The sequence below is a fragment of the Equus caballus genome, chromosome 27 (genome assembly GCF_041296265.1).
Source record: "Equus caballus isolate H_3958 breed thoroughbred chromosome 27, TB-T2T, whole genome shotgun sequence".
NCBI classification, from domain to species: domain Eukaryota; kingdom Metazoa; phylum Chordata; class Mammalia; order Perissodactyla; family Equidae; genus Equus; species Equus caballus.
In genome coordinates, this window is record NC_091710.1 from 43,323,222 (window position 1) to 43,343,858 (window position 20,637).

The 20,637-nt window shown below is 42.9% G+C and overlaps 2 long non-coding RNA genes across 4 annotated transcripts in view; one reads left to right on the forward strand and one right to left on the reverse strand.

Moving 5' to 3' along the window:
• The window catches only part of LOC138921062 (uncharacterized), a 37,657-nt gene extending 17,603 nt beyond the window's left edge, over window positions 1–20,054 (forward strand). The window contains exons 1-5 of one of the 3 annotated variants that reach the window (XR_011433323.1): window positions 13,076–13,281; window positions 14,326–14,427; window positions 15,061–15,256; window positions 16,946–17,072; window positions 17,588–20,054. This is a non-coding gene — a long non-coding RNA (uncharacterized lncRNA). Of the gene's footprint in view, window positions 1–13,075; window positions 13,282–14,325; window positions 14,428–15,060; window positions 15,257–16,945; window positions 17,073–17,587 lie in introns of those variants that run through there. The other 2 variants (XR_011433322.1, XR_011433324.1) reach the window with 2 other exon arrangements.
• On the reverse strand, window positions 4,885–14,965 carry LOC111770926 (uncharacterized). The gene is made up of 3 exons (XR_002804410.2): window positions 14,783–14,965; window positions 6,436–6,714; window positions 4,885–6,117 (listed from the first exon to the last, which is right to left on the reverse strand). It is a non-coding gene; the product is annotated as an uncharacterized lncRNA (long non-coding RNA).
• Window positions 20,055–20,637: the final 583 nt, after the last annotated feature.

Consider the following 20,637-nt stretch of genomic DNA (forward strand, 5'->3'; position numbering starts at 1 on the left):
AACTGTCTCAGTGTAGGAAAAATGCTCAGTTCCTTTAGCAGAAATGCTCAGGCTCTCATTGTCTCAGTTTCCATTGTCCTTCCTGGCTCCTCTTCAAGGTGACCATTATAATTCATCCTCCAAATGAGATGCTTTTTTTTTCCATTTAAAAAAACACATGCCTGGTACAACAAGCCATGCATATAAAGATAGCATGACACTTTCCATGTTTCCACTCAATTTCCAGGGAACCACTGTTAGCAGTGTCCTTCTAAACATGTTCTTTGCAGATGTACAAACATCAAGAAATCTTAGACATATAGGTGATTTTTTTTCTAGTTAATAAATGGAATCACAATATGCACCATATTCTATAATATTTATTTTATGGCCACTCATGTCAGATCAATTCAGGACACGTTTGAGAGGGAAAAGGGGCACAGTTAATAATTATCTCCAGACAACAGGCGTGAACCAGTGAAGTTTGTTCACCTGGTTATGGAGGAGAGGTGTGGCTCACGCAATCGCATGGCAGACAAGATGATTAGGTCCATTTTGTGTCCACTATCTATATCCAGTCAGTGCAACAAAGTGGCTGGGTTGGGCAGCTTCCTGCACTGGTCCCTCTGAAGGGCTGCTGGCTTCATCTGGCCCTTTGGAGTGATGTGCTTCACCCCCACCAGAGTCTGGGGACCTGGTCACTTTTTCTGATCTTGATATCGGGATTCTTACAAAGCTTTTCGGAAGTGATCTGAGATCTCTGTTGGCTGATGGCATTCTCAGACGGCTGTATTCCCTTCTTGTGGCACCTGGGACTGTTGGGACTCCAGTGTGCCACTGTAGACCCAGTGCATCCAGAAGCCCTGCCTTAGGTTTATGTCACCCACTTGCCATTATCTTGTGCCATCTTGGATGTGCGGGGGGGCTGAAGGCTGGCATTCTCTGAGGACCTGAAGCTTCCCCTTCCTCTGCCCAGAGAAGTAGACTGCCACTTCTGAGGTTCCAGGCTCCTGTCAGTGATCCAGTGTTTCTAATGTTCCTCCCTTCCTTGGGAGGTCTCAGGACACTTGGTCCTGAGAGATGGGGTAAACCAAAACCCCAGAGTTTGTCCTCCTTAATCTATCTCTTTCCTTTCTTCTGAAACCCCTCAGTTCCAGAGGGGACAGGCTCTGGGCTCTCCATTTCCTCCACGTCACAACTTTCTTCTGTCTAAGGATCGTAGCCTAACCAGCTTACCTGTCATTGAAGGATGGGGGTATTTTCTCTATCTACGTGGAAAAATGGTCTGGGTCTACAATGTGGGTCATCTAATTTGGTTTTTGACCTATTAAAAAAATTGAGAAAAATATCTCTCCCAATAGAAATCTGCTTTCGAGCTGACTACCTTACTGCAGACATGAACAGAAGTCCAATCTGATGGTCAATGTTGAGCAAAGATATGAGGGTTATGGAAGTTATCTGCTCTTCTCCCAAGCACTCAACACACGTTGTTAAAGGGCAGGAAACCTTGAGTAGTTACTACACATAAATGGTAGCAGAAACCTGGGTATTGCCCAGACCTGCCACACTCTTGGGGTGTTTTATGGGTGACTTATTGCTCCTCGAGTCAGGACAGGAAAGAAGGAAAGAAAAGTGAGAAAGGGGGCTCCCACCACCCACACAACTACTATTGTTCCAGCTCATCAAAACAAGAGTCTGAAGAGTTGCTGGAAAGTACCTTGATTGATCCCTTCATAGAAACAAGAGCAGAGAGGAAAAACCGTACAATGAAGGTTGAAAACCAAGCAAGCATTCTGCCGTCGATTGTCCTGCTTTGTCCTCCCTCTATCTTGCCTCTCCCACTAGGCAAGCTTCAGGTACCATTTCCCCTGGATTCCACTCCTTCTCCCAGTGTTGAAGAAAACCAAGTCTTGTTCCCAGAGCATCTGGTGAGGGCTCCTGGCACACTCAAGGAGGGAACAGCAGGGTGAAGGACTAGGCAGAGGGTGGCAGAAGCACAAGATTTTGGAGAAGTCAGGCCCAGATCTGAATCCCAGTTCAGCAGATGCATGACCTATGGCAATTTACTTACTCTGAGCCTCAGTTTCCCCATCTGTAAAACTGGAGTAATACTCTCTACTTAAGGGACTGTTATGGGAATTAAATATGCTCATGGGTATGTAGTCAGTTCTCCATTAGAGAGACGTGTGGACATCTAAGCAAGCCTCAGACTGTGCCCACAGGTGCCACGCTGGGCTCTGGGGGACATGACGATGACCTCTTTCACTGACTTTTTCCTGGTCACTGCCTATATAGTTTCAGAAATAGAGTTGAAATTAATTCCTGGGAACAATATTTTTATACATAATTTCATGTGTTAGTGTTAATGAATGTGAGAAACAACACGTTCAGTCATGAAGAGCTCAGGACCATGAGTTCAAAAGCCAGCTAAAAGCCCCAACTAGTAGTATGACCTTGAGCAAGTCCCCCAACTTCCTGGATGTTCCTTTATCTGCAAATGGAGGGTTAGGACCAGAAGGTCTCTGAGGTCCCTTCAGTTATAACATGGTTTGCTTTACAATAATGTTTAAGAAAGCAACTGGCTGATGTTTTCCCCTTTCTAATGTTCTCTGCCCAGCAGTGTGATCATCAACTCTTGGGTCTTGTTCTCCAGTGAACATCAGACTTCTAGTCCCCAGCCCTCAGCCCCCAGGTCATTCTGTCCCTTCCATAGCCTGAATCCTCCAACTTCCCTTTTCAGTCCATCTCTGTAAGGGAGGATATGCTAACAAGAGCTGGGCAGATTCAGCTGAATGATTAGCCCAGTGGCTCCCTGTTACTTCAAGACTCTTGCCTTTTCTCTTCAACTGAAAAAACTCATTCACACTGCTCCTGCCTCAGGCTACAATGACATTTGAGAACCGGCCTAAACAGTGGTTCCTTGGATCTTCCAACAAACCCATTCAAGACATTCTTTCAAACAGTAGCCAGATCTTTGATTCATGAAAGACCCATAGAGAAATGTCCCAACTACTGTTTCCTGTTAACATGTCTCTGTCCATCTCAGACAGGGCACCACGTGGCACCATCTCCAACACACTATCCACTGGCCAGAGACCTCCAGCTCTGGCTTCCAAGCCAAGAGGAGGTGAAATCACAGGCCAGCCAGGATTCCTTAGGTTGCCTCATTGTAAAATGAGAAATGCAACAATGAAAATAATTTTAATAACTTCACTGCAGCGTTTCTAAGGGAATTATAGAACAAATGAGGTCATCTAAACCCTGCCACTCAAAGTGAGGTCCAAGGATCGGCTGCACAGGCCATCACCTGGGAGTTTATTAGAAATGCAGACTCCCAGGTCCTATCCCAGAATCTGCATTTCTAACAGAATCTGCAGGAGATTTTCAATGCACATTAATGTTTGAAAGGCACTGACCTAAAATGCCTTGAGAAACTAGAGGAACTTTGTGTCGAAAGGTCAAGGATCTATATTGCTAGCACTTTAAGTAAAACTGTATCTCTTGGGAAAATGTTGTTACATGGCATTTAGACTCATATATGACAGAGACAAGAATAGGAAGACCTTATCCTCTTCCTCCTCCCTTTCAGTGGTAATGTATAGGGTTGCAGAATTGAAAAAGTTTAGTGTAGGCAGAGAGGTTCCCTTGGGTGGGAGGGAATAGCTCACAACCTTGGGAAGGGGGGATGGGAGAAAGAAAGATGAGAAATTTCGGCAGAGGAACACTGGGGGTTAGTGGAATTGAACGCAGTTTTGCTGAGATGGATGGTGACTTTGCCCTATCTATTTTTGGAGTTGGATTTATATTTCCTTTGATGCCACACTGTAAGGAGATGGGTCATAAAGTGGGAGAAAGAGTCCCAGAATTCTCCAAGACTCATATGTAAGCACTCCATAATTCAACTTCTCAGGCTACCACTGTTTGCCCAGCATAGTGCTAGAAAAACATAAAAATGTGGAGTGTTCAAATATTATTTTAAAGTTTTAAGATACTTTATATATCATAACTCCAAGAATCTTACATTACATTACATTACATTACAGATGAACATACTTTAGTCTAGAGACTCAAACTACTTGCCCAAATGCACAAGGAAGAGCCCGGCTCAGATGCTGCGCTATGCCCTCAACACTCGTCACAAAGCAAAGTAATGACTTAACAAAACTTAAAAGCATTAGATGTGTCAGGTCTTGTGCCCAGCTCGGGAGGAAACAGTGAGCTATCTGGAAATTACCCAACTCCCATGGAAATCCCAGTTGATGCCCCGTCTGCAGATACACAAAGTGGTTTTGAAAAGCAGGCAGCAAAGACTGAAGGGAAGAAGCCAGCCCTGAAGAATTCCTCCCCCGAAAGGTGGCCAAGAGCCAAGGAGCTCTGCTTCCTTCTCCCCTGGAGTCCTCCTCTTCCCTAGTGGTGGGTGCTGACCCCTGCAGAGGCTGCTCCAGCAGCATAGAGGCAACAGCCAGAGTCCCCAGCAACATCTCCTTTCTCTCCAGCATCCAGTTCTTGAGCTCCAAAAAGTGTGCTGCTTTTTCCCAATCCCCTTAATAAACTGCTCTGTAGGATCTGAAGGAGTAGGGCTCGGGTGGGCTATTTCAGTGGCCTGAACACCCATCTGGGCCAAACACTTCTCTAATTCACACCACAGCCCAACTTGGGTGACTCCTACTTTTTCTTCTGGAAACAAGAAGTGGAAATCCAGGAAGACGTGAAAAAAAGGCAGGAATCAGGAGGCTGGGGAAGTGGAGGCCAGTTGGTGTGATTGCTAGGACTAGTGTTGGGGGCGGGGCAGGGGTGCTAGCAGCAAGGCGGGGGGCAGTGGAGTATTAAGAGTGACAGTCACTGGGGCGGCAGCGCTGTCTGCCCCAGCTGACTGGCGTCAAAGATAAACCAAGCTGGACGTGAAAGTGGTGAGGACGGATTTTAATCAGTAACATACCATTGTAATAGGGAAAAGAGCCCAGTGTGAACTGAACTCAACTTTGATTTGCACAGAAGCACCTGAGTGTTTTAAAGGAAGAAAGAAGGAATGGGGAGGGGGGTGACCAGGGGCTCCGTACAGTCAGGGAAGTGAAAAATTACAAACTATGGGGGCAGGGGTTGGTCCATGGGAAACCCATCTGGGTTTGCTAGCTGGCACTTAGGCTCCTACCCTCCCACACTGGCAGGGAGACAGGGGCCCTGTCTTCAAGTGTTGCTGGAACAGTCAGTTCTTTCGGCAGCCTTGAGTTTTCTCAGGCAATACCTTAAGTGGGGTTTAGGGTCATCCTAGGGATACGGTCTTGAGCTGTTAAAAACTATGTTAGTGTTTTGTTTAAGTCTTTATGGGACAAGGTTGAGCACTAGTTGAGAAGAGGGCTCAGAGGAGCCTGGCTAGAGTTTGGTCAAGGACAGACTCTTGGTCACTGGCCCGAGGTGGTCCCCTTTGTGTTGAGTGTCTTAGCAGCCTCGCTAAACACATACAGCTGACATTCAGCGTTGCACTGTGCTGGGCGTCCCGGCCGCAGGATTCCTCCTTGCTAGGGGAGTGCTTGGGAGGGAGATGGCCCACTTTCAGTCTGGCCCCAGGATGCTCAGTGTGGGGAGGATGCCAGCCAACTAGAGGAACCATGGAAACAGTCAGATTTGGAGCTGGAACTTGGTCCGAATCCTGATTCTGCCACTCATTATGTCCGAGCTTCCATTTCCTCACCTGTGAAATGAGGGAGAGGCCTTTCTCCTTGGGCTACTGGATTAGATGGAATCCTTCTGTAAAGTGGGTAGTATATAATGAACATTCAATAAATGCTCATTCCTTTCCTCCTCTTTTTTAGTTCAGAAAGTGCCTGATTTCATAAATAGGCTAAAGACCAAAATTCCCCTTGTAAGTTGGTTGTTTGTAATTTAGAAACGAAATACATTATATTTAGATTCCCAAGACCACTCACAAACGCCCATTTATGCTAAATATAGGTGGTTCACTATATGCTTATAACAAAAAGTGCAGAAGCAAAAAACATTTTTGTCAGCAGTTTCGATGTGCAAGATGTTCACAAGTGAGGCATCTGCTCTCTGAAATGTGCCCAGGGCGAAGACTCTTTCTGAGAGTTCGAAACCCAAGCACCTGTGCTTGATTCTTGTCACCTCACCTGGAGTTCTCTGTGGAAGTTAAGAGAATAAATTTTAGTGCCAGGCAGACTTGAGTTCACATCCTAACTCCTCTACTTAGTAAATCTGTAATGTGGGGCAAGTCATCTAACCTGAGTAAGCCTCAGTTCCCTCACCTGTGAAATGGGCTAATAACAGTTCATGTCTCCGGGGGTTCTTATAAGGATCAAATGAGAGAACGCATGGAAAGTGCTTGGTGGAGCATCTGGTCAGGTACTGTTACCAGACCAAGGAGCTCATGGACAGTCTGCGTTCACAGAATGTTTGGAGAATTGATCTAAAGTGTGAGGGAGAGGAGGGGGGACTCACCCTGCCCTTACGACAGCCATATTTTGTGACAGCCACACTTACAACGGCCACTGATAAGAGCAGAATGTGGGGTTTCCATTGGGCAATTTTCACAGACTGAATGGGGATGGAGTAAGAGGAAACAGAGCTCTAGAAAACAAAATGGTCTTCACAGTCGTGTGTCACATTCTCTATGGAAACCCATGCAGGAAGCCGCATGAGCTCCAAGGTCTCCTTCCAGCTCTGGAGCATCCCAAGAGGCAAGCTCTGGTCCAGCAGTGACTGCGAAGTGGATGGTACCTGAAAACGTAGATTCACAAAGGCAATATTTATTTAATCTCAATGAAGACTTTTTGTTGGAGGAGGGGTGTGATTCTAGAAAACAATTACTCATTGTCGATGTGAGGCATTAAGAAAGCAATAGGCTTTGACCTGTAACCCTGGTGGGAATTAGAAATGTGATGATGGTGACCACATACGTCATTCATTCATTCCTTTATTCACCAGACAGTGCTCCCACTGTGTGCTTGGCACAGTTTTAGGCACTGCCTTAGACACAGGGAACAAAGCAGAAAACCCCCTCTTTGCCCTCTTGGGGCTGACATTCTGGCATGCACCTGTCTTCCAGAAATAATTCCAGAGTGTGGAGGGCAGGAAAGAATCAAGAAAAAAGGGAGAAAGGGGAGGAAAAAAAAAAAGAGTAGAAAAGCAAGAGAGGGAAAGTAAGAGATGCAGAAACCCATGTCAGGGGCTGGAGGAATCCACCACACTTCTTCCGGGTGCCTCTGGATGTTACTATGGTTACTGGTCCCAAATGGTCATCTTGAAGTTGAAAGTACATTTGTGTTATTTTTGTGACATTTATATGTGACGGTCGCAAAGCCTCTGTGTGGGTTGACTAAAACCCGCTAGTGAACATCCAACACTGAGGAAATGACCTAGAAATTCTCAGCATCCAGTTTTGTCCTCAAGACTGGGCAGATCTGCAAAATTTCAAGTATCTTACACAAAGAGTAGTCGAGACTTCATTGGACCCTGTGGTGAGTTTATCAGAATGTGGTTGCATATCTAGCAGGCCCTGAATACATAGAAAATAGGGAATCCAGAGTTGGAGGGAGGGTTGAGAATCTAGGAAAATCTGAAACATGGGCATTGTTAGGACAGGCCCATGGTAGGGTGCTCAGGTTGGCATGAAGCCTTGAGTCTGTGGGCATTGGATGCCCAAAGTTTTGGGGAAGGGCATGTGACAATGGTTAACTTGCCCACTGGGCCATTTTCTAAGAGACCAGCTCCATCTTCCTAACTTCCCAGAGGCCTCTCCATGCCATGCACAAGGCACCAAGCCGACTCCCATCTCATCTCTGCCGATATGCAAATTGACTCCTGGAACTCTGGTGGGGGATGGAGAGGCCCCCCTCCCTTCCAGCGTGGGAGAGCCAAGCTCCGGGCAAGGAGCTCAACCCAAGCTGCTGCCTTTCCCTTCCTCCTCCTCTGCCCCACTTTTGTTTTCATCCCACTTCCCACCTGGGTGCACCCTATGTTCTCTCAGATCCTGCAGCCACCACGCCTGGCCTCACCGAGCATTCGCATCATCTGAGCCATCCCAGCACGAGTGTGGGAATTTCACTGATTTCCGTCAAGACAATCAAGAATTTCTTATAAAGATCGTTTGATAGAACAAGAAGGGAAAGGACAACACAACTCAAAAGCTTAGTGAGCAAGCATAGGCCTTCCTGACAAGCATCTAAATTCTGCTCACAGGCTGACTTGGGCTCAGGGCATGGGCCCCGGGCTGTTGGAAACTAGACTAAACTCTTTGCCTTTTCAAATAAACTCAGCTGGCACCAGTTGGACTTCTTGTTCTTTCAGCACTTGTCTGGAAAGTTGGAGGGATGGGGCTGGGCAGCCTTGGGGCTACGCTGTAGTTTTGATCTCCTTCTGCCCTGGTCCTGCCCGTTGGGGGAGGACAATCTCACTCTACCTGACCTGCTTTTCCTTCTCAGAGTGGGGTCTTCTGCCGTGCCCCGTGGTCCCACCACCACCCAGAATGAGAGAGAGAGAGAGAGAAAGAAATAGATAGCTGAATGAGAGGAGAAATAGCAGCTGTTTGAATACCCAAAGAAATCATTCAGTAGAGACCCTGGAGAGAGAGAGGAATTGCTGGAGTGTGTCCTTAAGTAGGTAAGAGGTCATGGATCTAGCACACACGTGAAGCAGTAGCCCTAGGTAGGAACATGTACAGGCAAGGTGGGGACTGGCCGGCAGGTGTCTGCAGAACTTTTATTCTGACAGCTTCTAACTTACAGAGAAATGATAAGCCTTGTCACGGGCTGCGAGTGATGGTGGTGGAGGAGGTGCTGGTGGTTTATGGAGAGAGAAGGTGTGAAGTCAGAGTGGGAGGTTGACTGGATTCTGGAAATGGCACAGAAAGTGCCCTCTTGAGATTTATGGTTATAAGTTAAAATGAGGCCAGTTGGCATGGCTTTGGAATTTTCTCCAGGCCCTGTCAGCTGTGCGGTATGTGGAGAGTTGGAGGTAACTAGGTTGAAGTTTGCCAAGTGAGTGATGAAGCAGAAGGGCAAGGGAGTTGAAGGTTTATGCAAGGGGGAGATTATGCTGATTTCCGCCCCGATGAAGGGCTGTGGAGGGAGGACAGAGGACATCAGGGGAGCGGAAGGACAAGCTGAGGTTGAAGGATTACATGACTCAGGGTTCTAGAGGGAGTAAGTGGGAAAGATAAAATGGTGGTCCTTGAGCGGGGCAGATGAATGGGGGTTATGGAGAGGTGGCGGTTATTAGTAATGGCGTGAGTGTGGCTCAGGGTACCATCATGAAAGTGGCTGAGGCAGGGCAAGGCGGATAATCATTAGAGAAATAAGTTCCACAAACTGAGAGGACTGAATCTAACTCAGTGGCCAGCACACTATGGTTCCTGGCCAAACCCAGCCTGCTACCTGTTTTTTAAATAAAGTTTTATTGGAACACAGACGTGCCCATTCATTTATGTATTTTCTATTGCTGCTTTCATGCTACAGTGGCAGAACGGAAAACCGAAAATATTTATTATCCGTCCCTTTAAAGAAAAAATTTTCCCACCTTTGAACTAAGTGGATATTGAACTCACCATAGTTTACAATTTTAAGTAAACAAACAATGTTCTACAACAGAAAAAATTTAAACCAACGTTGTTTCCTGCAATAAATATTCATGGTGTAATGGTTACAAGCCAGTTGCCCTTGAAACTATGAAAACAAACTTTTCAATATTACAGAAAAGCTCTCTGCTCCTCTTTATAAACAGATATTCTGTTCAGCTTTATGAGGACAAGATACAGAATAAGGGTTGATTTAACTTGAATGATGTGCTAATGGTTCTGTAAATATTCACTAAATGTTGCTCTTTTGATTATAACATGAAGAGTAAGCTACCTGCTCTATCTTCTTAAACTACCTATCTATCAGCTAAAGCTGAATTAAGAAATAACGTGCTTTTAATTCCTATTTCTGTATTGGCTATGAGTTCCAGCTATGTCATATCATTCCAATTGGGTCAATTCTGGACATAATAAACACTACAGATCAACATACAAATGCTTTGTTCTCTCAGAGCATCTTCACTCCGCCTCCAGAAGAGTCAGGAAACTGTAGTTCTTTAGAGATCATCCCTGGCATTTCCATCTAAGTAGTTCCTTCTGCTATTATCTAAACCATCATCCTATTTATTTTCTTCATAGCAATTATCCAAAACAAATCAGATAGAATATTCTCACTTGCTGTCAAAACTTTTACTGACATGTCCCAGTTTTTGTAGATATTTGGGATTTTAGATATAATTTTTATTAGTAGTATGTTTTTTATTGTATAACTTTTCTTTCAAGTATAATGTACCTTTCATTTACTTTTTATTTTGAAATTATATTTAACACATCTTTTTAGACTTATTTCTGTGACTAAATTAAAGCTATTTGTACTCATTCCTTCTATATCACAACTCTTTCATTCGTAAGTCAGCCCTTGTTAGAGAGGAGTGGAGTAATTTTTTTGTGGGTAAGAACACGTGGAGAGTATATTTTCTTAGTTCTTGCTGATGTGAACATATCATTTTGTTGTTTTCATAAATGAGTAACGACGTTGGCTTGCTGTAGAATTCTTGAGTCATACTTGTTATGTTTCAAACCCCTAGATGTAGTTCGGTTGCCTTCTGGTAATTACCGTTCTGGAGCAAAAGTCTAAGGCCACATTGATTTTGCATTTTTCTCTACAGAAACCTAAAAAAAATCTGATTATTTGTTTTGTAAATTCAAGCATTTCTCAAGGAAATATCCAGATGTCGGACTCTAATTTTCCTGGTTGAAGGACAGGTTTTTACATTTTTAGACTTAGGTATTGTTCGTTTCAGGAAACTGGTTTTTTATCTGACTGTCGCTTTTATTCAACTGCTCTGGTTTCTTCTTTAGAAATGCTAGTTATTAGTTCTATATTCTCTGTCGTCTTTGCCATCTCTTTAATCTCTGCTCCCTTTTGCTCTGCATTCTGGGAGACTCTCTCAAGCTTGTCCTCCCATCAGACCTTCTATTTTCTGCCTCCTCAGTTCTGCTCTTCACTACCTCCAACGTGGTTTTAGTTTTGCAATTGGGTTTTTAAAAAAAATTTTTTTAAGATTGGCACCTGAGCTAACACTGTTGCCCACCTTGTCGCTCTCTCTTTTTTTCTTCTCCTCCAAACCTCCCAATACATAGTTGCATATTCGAGTTGTAGATCCTTCTGGTTGTGCTATGTGGGACGCCACCTCAGCATGCCTTGACGAGCCGTGCTAGGTCCGTGCCCAGGATGGGATCTGGTGAAGCCCTCAGCCGCTGAAGCAGAGCGTGCAAACTTAACCACTCAGCCATGGGGCCGGCCCTGCTATTGGGTGTTTAGTCTTTCTTACTATCCTTTTGTGTCCATTTGCCGTGTTGTCAAGCCAGAAACCTGAATCATGCTTGACCCTTTGCTGTCCCTTATGTCTTCCTCTAGTTCATCAACCATTCACAGTTGTTTCAACCTTCAAAATATTGCTTTAAACTGTCAATTTGTCTCCCTCTTTACTGCCATCACTTCAGTTCAAGACACCATCATCTCATCCCTGAATTGAGAGTCTTTTTGCTTCCTCTATTGTATTTTCTAGTCTGTTCTCTATACAGTAGTAATTAATATACAACCATGCACTGCATAACGATGGGCATGTGTTCTGAGACATGCGTCGTTAGGCGATTTCATCATTGTGTGAACATCGTAGCATGTACAAAGTTAGATGGTATGGCCTTCTACACATCCAGGCTATATGGTACCAATCTTATGAGACCGCCATGGTATATGTGGTCCATTGTCGACCAAAATGTTATTACGCAGCCCTTGACTATGTGTATATATTTAAATGTATGTATATATATGTGTGTATGTGTAAATATTTATATATAAATAGATACATATAAATACATATACACACACATATACATATATATTCACACTCAATAACTTCCTTTTGTACTTAAGATCCACAGTGCTTTTCCTCACTGTGAAGGTCCTGTGTGAGCTGACCACTGCTTATGTTTTCTCACCTGTTACCACTCACCAGGCACGCTGGTCTTTTTTCAGTTCCTCAAGCATGCAGAACTCTTTTTTTTACCTCAAAGCATGCTGCTTTCTCTGCTAGTAATGCCCTTTACTTGCTCTTTTCATAGCTGGCTCAGATTAAATACCGCCCCTTACAGAAGCCTTCCCTGGTGACTTTATCTGAGTAGGTCCCTCCCAGTTACTCTAAGTCAGCACCCTGTTCACTTTCTTAATAGCAATTATCACATTTTAAGTTATTTGTTTATTATTGTATTGTCTACGAACCCCATCAAAGTATAGGCTACAACAAAGGTGGCATTATGTCTGTTTCACTCATCTCTGTATTCCCCACGTCGAGCACAGTGCTTGGCATATAATGGTTTCTTAGTAAGTACTTGTTGAAAGCATTTGTTTATCTTATATTACTCAATTTTCATCTCCACTTACTTTTTCCTTATGGTTTTCTTGCTTTTGCTTAATAGAGACTACATCTTTTTACATCCTATAGAGAATGTCAGTTGTCGAGTCTTCTGGATCCCACTGTAGATTATTTTTAGAGATATGATTCTTCTGGATCATCAAGATGAAATCCCTTTCCGATTTTTTGTAGCTTTTTAAAATTAGTTCTCCCCATAGGGTTTTCCCTCCTTATTTATTCATCCTTAAGTGAAGTGACATCTGTGGAGAGCTGGTATTTGTTAAGAGTTCGGGCGAGCTGATTGTCTGTGGTCGCATCCAGTTGTGTGGAATCTTACTCTCAGAGCGACAGCTGGAGGGTAGGTGGACAATACAAGATCCTGTTCCCAATTTCTGGCAGACACTCACCTACGGAAGCTCTATTTTACCAAACTGCCCACTTCTACCTTATCTAATTGGTTCTCTGATACTGTATCTGAGGCCAAGAAGCGCATGAAAAACGTAGGTTTCTAACATCCCGCTAAACAGGTTTCTTTCCCACTCTTCTCTTAGAGAACTTTACTTGTGGGGACTGTTTTTCCTAAAATGTGATGAGCTACCCCCAGTTCCTTCTACCTTCTGCACAGGGTTTTTGATTTTGTTTGTGTAAGTTCCTGTCTCTGAATGAACATGGATTAAAGGGGAATGGATGGGAGTGGCTGCGGTGAAGAGGAACCCCGGTGTGATTGGTTGTTCAGATCCCGGGTCCTGGAATGAGGGGCAGAACTGCAAGGATGCACGAAATATCTTCCGACCTTTGTGAAGTGGTCTCTGTTTCCTGAGGTGAAACCTGGCTATGCTTGAGGAGGAGCCTGTGGTAGGTGCGCCTTCCACCCAGCTCTACCTGCCGGATCATTAATGGCGTCTGCCCGTATTTTCCGTGAGGTTATCTGTCAAGCCTAGTTTGGGGGATGGTGTGAATCTTTGTGCTTTCCTGGGAGGCTGAGAAAAGTTGCATTTTAGGGTTGCTGATTAGATCTCATTAAAATAAAAAAATTTATTATTATTTTTTGTTAGACACTGAGATGATTTTCCTCAAGGTAGCATAAATAATGACTGTTAAATATATGCTTTTTTCTCAATCAGCTGTATGTTAGGAACCAGCACTAAAAGAAATTAGAAGAGGAGTTTTGTATTTTCTCATTTGGTTGAGACTATTTAAAGCCTTTCCTCCTCTTAGCTACAATAGAGTCTCTGTGCTTTCTGTCCTAATGAAGCGACGAACCACGGCGAACGCCTGTTTCCCTTCGATTTTAATCCCCACTTTCTTTTCTATTTTCAACTATATGTGAACTGATATAAACTAGAGAAATATAGAATTAAACTCTTGAATGGGTCAATAAAAAGGTTACGTATTCTGTTTTTTCAAGATTTTGGTGATTATTACGGAGAAAACAGAACTAGAGGAGTTAGAAAGTATAGACTTATCACTCAGCAACAGAGAGACTTCTAAATATATATTTAAAATATTTTATTAAATAAAAATTATATTTAATGTATTTATATAAATATGATATAGAATATATTTAATAGTTATTTTATATGTAATTGGAGTTAAAAACATGCAGAAAGAATTTTAAATATATAATTATATATAAAAAGCAGTAAATATATATTTTATGTTAAAATATATTTAAAAGTATACTATATACAACTATACAGAAATATATGTGTATTTTACATTTTATTTGTATAATATATAAAATATATATTTCATGTTAGAATATATTTTAAATGCATATTTTAAATTTTCTGCTGCTGAGATAAATACACGTTTTGTAACCCCCCCGACCATCCGCCCCCCGCAACCCCGGTTCTGTTTTAAATATTTATAAATGTCTCCGTTGTATTTACTTTTCAGACAATGATCAAGGGACCGAAATGGAAAGGTTTAGCTCATGGCGGCACTAAAGACTGTAGACTATAGATTGGCATAAAATCTGGATGAGAGCCAGTGGATTTGGTGAGCAAATCCTTGCAACAAGCCTTTGATGTTTTCAAGTTAAGGCCGTTTGAGCTGAAAACCAGTTCAGAGCTAAGGGATTGAGACCTTATTTTGAAAAATAGAGCTCCACCTAGTGGCCATTCGAATGCTGACTTCTAAAGCTGAGTTCTAAGAACTCGCCAGTTTGGGAGAGAGCCTCTCTCCCAATTTGTTTTCTCTCTGCCTTTATCTTCTACCCCTGCCCTTGAGTTAGGCTTCAGCTGCCACTCGCCCCCTAGGTCGGGAACCCTTGTGTGTTGTTCTTAAGTCTAGATGATGATGACAGACCCTTCCTAGAGAGTGTTTGGACAGAGGATGAAGGAGCACTCCTCACCTTGGCTGCTGTTTGATGGTTATTGGAGGCAGCTGGAGGCTGGTGGTGGTGGGAACCCTGAGCTAAGACTCCCAGGACACCCAGGTTTGGTCCTGGCTGTACCAATAACTGGTACACTTGCTTCCCCTCCAGCGCTCAGAGCCTTTGTCTATGTAACCAGGGGCCTGAAGGAAGAATACTATCAAGGGCACCTTCCAGTTCTGAGATTCTATGGTTCTAGAGGGTGTTCGAGAAGGAGGAGGGACTTCAGACCTTGGCATCTGCCATTTCTCATACAGGCCTGTTCCAAAAGCTTGGCTCTCTCTAAGGTCAAGTCATGCACCTGGCCTGGGTCCCAGTGAGAAGAAAACCCAACACAAGCTCTTGTCACTTTAATGAGATGGGACACCCACGTCCTCTTCACAAGGGATTTTTCTGATGGGAGAGCTCTTGGAAAACGTACCCAAGGGGGAGAAAACACCGTCTTTAAAATGGGTAAGCACAATGAAGGACTGTATTTTATTTAAATCTATCAAATTAACAAAGATTACTTTTTTTAAAAAAATTATGCTCAGTGCAAGCAAAGGTGTGGTGCGATGGGAAGGCTGATGGGAGTGTAAACAGGGTGACCTTTGTGTGGGCAATTTGGCAACCTCAAAAGCTTTGAAAATGATGGTTATCCTTTTCTTGGAATTTCAATCATAGAGGCAGAAATGCAGACAAAGATCACTATACAAAGATACTCCACCTTCCATTATGTTAGAGAAAAACTGGAAACAACCTAAACGTTCAGCTTTAGAGAAGAGGTTTAAGATGGTGGTGTCCGAGGGCTATTTCTGTAGTTGTTTCACCACAGAGTCTTTTCTGAAGTCGAATATTAGGTGAAAGTCTAGTATGCAAATGGTTGACTGAAGCGGGGAAGAGGGTTCTGGTCTGGTGCCCACTCAGACTGGGTGACCGCCCATCCCCGCTCCGCACTGTGACAACTCCTGAGGTGCTTCCTCGGCAAACAGCCCACTCGCTGGCACAGCTCAGAGCCGCCGACTCAGTCAACTGGGGGATCTTAATAACAGCGTTTCCTTCTGACTGGTGGAATTCTGGATGAGTCTTTCCCTGATTCTTTTACTTTTCTGTACTTGCCTAACTTTTCATCATGGTGGTATTTTTTTTTTATTGCCACTAAATATTTGTCTTAAGATGTTAAAAATAATGTCAGTTTATTATTTTAGAATTGGATGTACATTTGTCATAGGAAGCACGACATTTGTGTCAGCCTGGCCAACATATTCTTTTCTTCTTGGCAAATCTTTAGTCTTATGTGGGAAACCCGAATGAACAGAAAAGCAATATTATACACAATAGCCAAGACTTGGAAGCAACCTAGGTGCCCATCAAGGGACAAATGGATAAAGAAGATGTGGTATATATACATAATGGAATACTACTCAGCCATAAGAAATGATGAAATCCAGCCATTTGTGACAACACGGATGGTCCTTGAGGGTATTATGCTAAGTGAAATACGTCAGAGGGAGAAAGTCAAATACCCTGTGATCTCACTCACAAGTAGAAGATAAAAACAATGACAAACAAACACATAGCAATGGAGATTGGATTGGTGGTTACCATAGGAGAAGGGGGGAGGTAAAAAGGGGTGATTAGGCTCACATGTGAGAGGATGGACTATAGTTAGTTTTTGAGTGGTGAACAGGATATAATCTGCACAGAATTCGACATATATTACAATACACATCTGAAAGCTATTTATTGTTATAATCCAGTGTTACTGCAATTAAAAAAAATAAAATAAAATAAAAACTACCCATAATCCCCCCACCTGGGGAAAATTACTTTTAGTATTTTTAGTGTATTTCCTTCCAATTTTTTCTGTGATATGTGTATTATATATATCATATATGTATTATTAAATATATTATATAATAAATATATTATGTATCTTGCATATGATGTTTTATTATAAACATAGTTTTACATCCTATTTATTTTTGTAAACATTGTATTGCACATTCCCAAAACATTGTTTTGAAAACATGATGTTTAACGTTTCTCAATATTCAGTTCTATTAACCTAATTTTAGAACCAATATTTTTGCTATAATAGATAGCACTAATGCAAACATATCTGTACATAAATCTTTTCTATTTATCTGATTACTACCTCAGATTGGATTCCTAGAGAGAAAATTACTGGACCAAAGTTTATGAATTTTTTCCAGACTCAAGAAGCACGTGGCTAAATTCCTCTCCCATGGGTGACTGTAACACAACACTCAAAAAAATCCTCCCAAAAGTGAGTCACCAAGTGACCTTTACTTTGGTAACCATTGATTGATTTAGAGTTAAAAATGTATGTTACGGGCCCAGCCCAGTGGCGTAGTGGTTAAGTTCGCACATTCCGCTTCGGGGGCCCAGGGTTCACCTGTTCGGATCCCGGGCGCAGACCTACACACCGCTTGTCAAGCCATGCTGTGGCAGGCACCCCACATAGGAAGTAGAGGAAGATGGGCACGGATGTTAGCTCAGGGCCTGTCTTCCTCAGTAAAAAGAGGAGGATTGGGGACAGATGTTAGCTCAGGTCTAATCTTCCTCAAAAAAAAAGAAAAGTTAAATGTGGCCTCTTCGTTAGAGAATAAGTCTATTTATTTAGAAAATAATTATAAACCTCCTAAATGTTTTTCATTTATTTCAAATTGAGCTATAATCTGTAGAATGTTAAGGAGTCTTTTTGCTTTTATCAGCTTATAGTCCATTAATGTTGTATAGTTAGTTAAACAAAGTTACTGGTTTTCTGGTTTCTGTTTCTAGCTTCCGTCAAGTGGACGACGGCTTTCAATTTTGGACAGAGGATTAAGCAAGCTGATGAAGAGCCCGGCCAAAACACTGAATACAAGCTTTGGCTTCACGAGACTTGTGTCACCCACTCTATCTTCCGACCGCTCCTTCCAGAAGCATACCTCTCCTGGGGCTTCATATCCACGAGCGTAGACTCCTGCAGACGGGAGCTCTGGTCCATGGGGATGGGGCATCTTCCTTTTATGTCCCCGTGAATCTCCTTATTGCTGGAGGAGTTCCCCTCACCAACCAGTTTGTTTTAGAACTTGCGTGACAATATTGTTACATTTGAGCACTCAGAAATGAGATGCTGACATGAGTAGTGATTTACACAAAAATCTTCATGTTCATAGTTTTTAGAAAGTGGCTTACTCAGAACTTTTCAAGGGTAGGAGTCCCCTGAGCCTGGCACGGTGTCTGACACCGGGGATGTGCCCAATGAAAAATTGTTGAATTGGAAATTGTCTGGAAATGTAAAGGCGGGTAATGTTATGGAACTATTTTGAACATTATTCATCTTTCTAAAATAATTGGAAAAAATAGCTTGGAGAAAATTAAGCTTTTGTTTTGAAATTTGGAGTTAAAAAAAAAAATCTCAAGTGTTTGTATCTCTGCTGTGTCCTCATCATGAACAGGAAATTTCAAACATAACAGAGACCCAGTTCTCACTGCTCCCATGTGGTTTCCGTGTGACTTTCAGCTGGAGCCCTGTTGGCTGTCCTTACTGATGCCACTACTTTTAAAACCTAGTAAATTTAAACAGCATAACACAATAGTGCCTTCTCTTTGTAGTTTATAAGGATTCCCTCATGTATATTATCTCATTTAAACAGTACTTAACGCAGTCATGGGCATTAAGTGTTAGCATCCTTGTTATTTCCATTTTATAGCCAAGAATGTGGGGATTTAGAGAGAGACTGCGTAACTTACTCACAAAAGTGTCCAAGCCAGGATTCACTTTTTCCTGCATAGCGAAGCTTCTAAAAAGGTGAAAGAAACTCGGTTTTGTAAAGACAGAGTCAGATTCTGCCCAGGTACAGGGAAGTTGTAAGAACATCTTCTCCTTGGTTGTGAGAAGTAGGGAAGCTGGAGCACTTAGAAAATCGCACGAGTCCACTTAACTCACAGGCCAGCATCTCCTAAGACGTCCTTCAGTGTCCCTGTCTGTTCACCAGCGAGGAGCGGTTTAAAGTGGGAGAGTCCGGGTAACCCAGGTCCCGGGTCACAGACGGATGCAGAGCGCTGAGTCCCACAGCCATGTCCTCTGTGCCTCCTCTCGTCTGGTTCCTTAAGAACATAACGTGACAGTCACCAACGTCACAGTTATGGAGAGAGGGTTAGAATCATTCTTCTAAAAGGTAGGTGACGATCCCATTTATTGTTAGAACTGGGACACTTTCTTTTTTTTTTTTTGAGGAAGATTAGCCCTGAGCTAACTACTGCCAGTCCCTCTCTTTTGCTGAGGAAGCCTGGCCCTGAGCTAACATCATGCCCATCTTCCTCTACTTTATATGTGGGATGCCTACCACAGCATGGCGTGCCAAGCGGTGCCATGTCCACACCTGGGATCCCAACCGGCGAACCCCGGACCACCAAGAAGCAGAATGCGCGAACTTAACCGCTGTGCCACTGGGCTGGCCCCATGGGACTTTCTTAGTGGTGTACCCGAGCTGGCCCATACTGGCAACGGGCAATGAGTCGATTGCTAAATTTTCTGGACTTTTTGGAGCCAGTTGTCAAATACAGTCATTATCAAATAATGCAGATTCAAACAATGCTCTAATTCCTGCAGCTATGTGAAGATCATCAGCACATTGCAATCAGTAGCACTGAAGCTCGAAAAGATTTCTGGGTTTTTTTCTTTTTTTTTTTTTTTAAAGCCTTACACCTGAGCTAACATCTGTTGCCAATCTTCTTTTTTTTTTTTTTCTGCTTTTTCTCCCCAAAGCCCCCCAGTACATAGTTGTATATTTTAGTTGTGGGTCCTTCTAGTTGTGGCATGTGGGACGCCACCTCAGCATGGCCTGACAAGCGGTGCCATGTCCGTGCCCAGGATCCGAACCGGCGAAACCCTGGGCCGCGGAAGCAGAGCACGTGAACTTAACCACTTGGCCACAGGACCAGCCCCGAGATTTCTCTTTAACGAATATAACTTGTACAAGCATAAGAAATAGTTTAATGGTAGATCAACATATCAGATTTAATGACAATAAATTTATTAGGAAAAGAATAGATCAACATATCGGATTTAATGACAATAAATTTATTAGGAAAAGAATTAGCAGACTGGAAGGCAACTCCGTTTATCAAATCATGGTTGAATTGCAACCACAGGTTGGCCAAGGATGTAAGATTTTGTCAAAAACCTACAAAAGCATTCAGTTGGAATCAATCGGACATATGGAATTTACAATAAAGAATAGTGTATATTTTATTATTATTTGTAGATTGTGTACTACTCATCCTTTATATCATATATACATATATATTTTTGAGACCTTATTTTAAACATTTACCAGTGCACCACTGCTTTTGAGAAGGAAAGGAGATGCTGTTAACACATATGTAGGAGCCATAGGTGCCCTCAGGACTGTCCCTGGCGCACAGCTTCTCAGGTTTTGCACCGACTCTCAGGGCTGGCTTGTTTCCTTACCATCTCCCTCCCCACCCAGGGCTCTGCAGAATCCCTCCAAAAAGGCTTCCCCTCTCTGGGTCCCTTTGCCCCAGGGCATCACAGGAGCTTTACCTCCTGAATGGCTTGCTGCGTCCTGCTTGATCCTTTTTCCAGGCCCAACATTTAGAACCATTTCTGGCACTATTAGTTCTGAGGCTTTAGGAGAGTCTCTTAATATCTGTGCATCTTCATTTCCTTACTGCAAAATGGGACTAACAGCACCTACTTTTCAGGGTTGTAAAGGATTAGAAATAGTACCTGTAAAGTGCTTTTCATGTTTGGCACAAAATAGATGCTCAGCAAATGGTATTATTATCTTTCTTGCTGCTACTACAACGATGACTTCTCT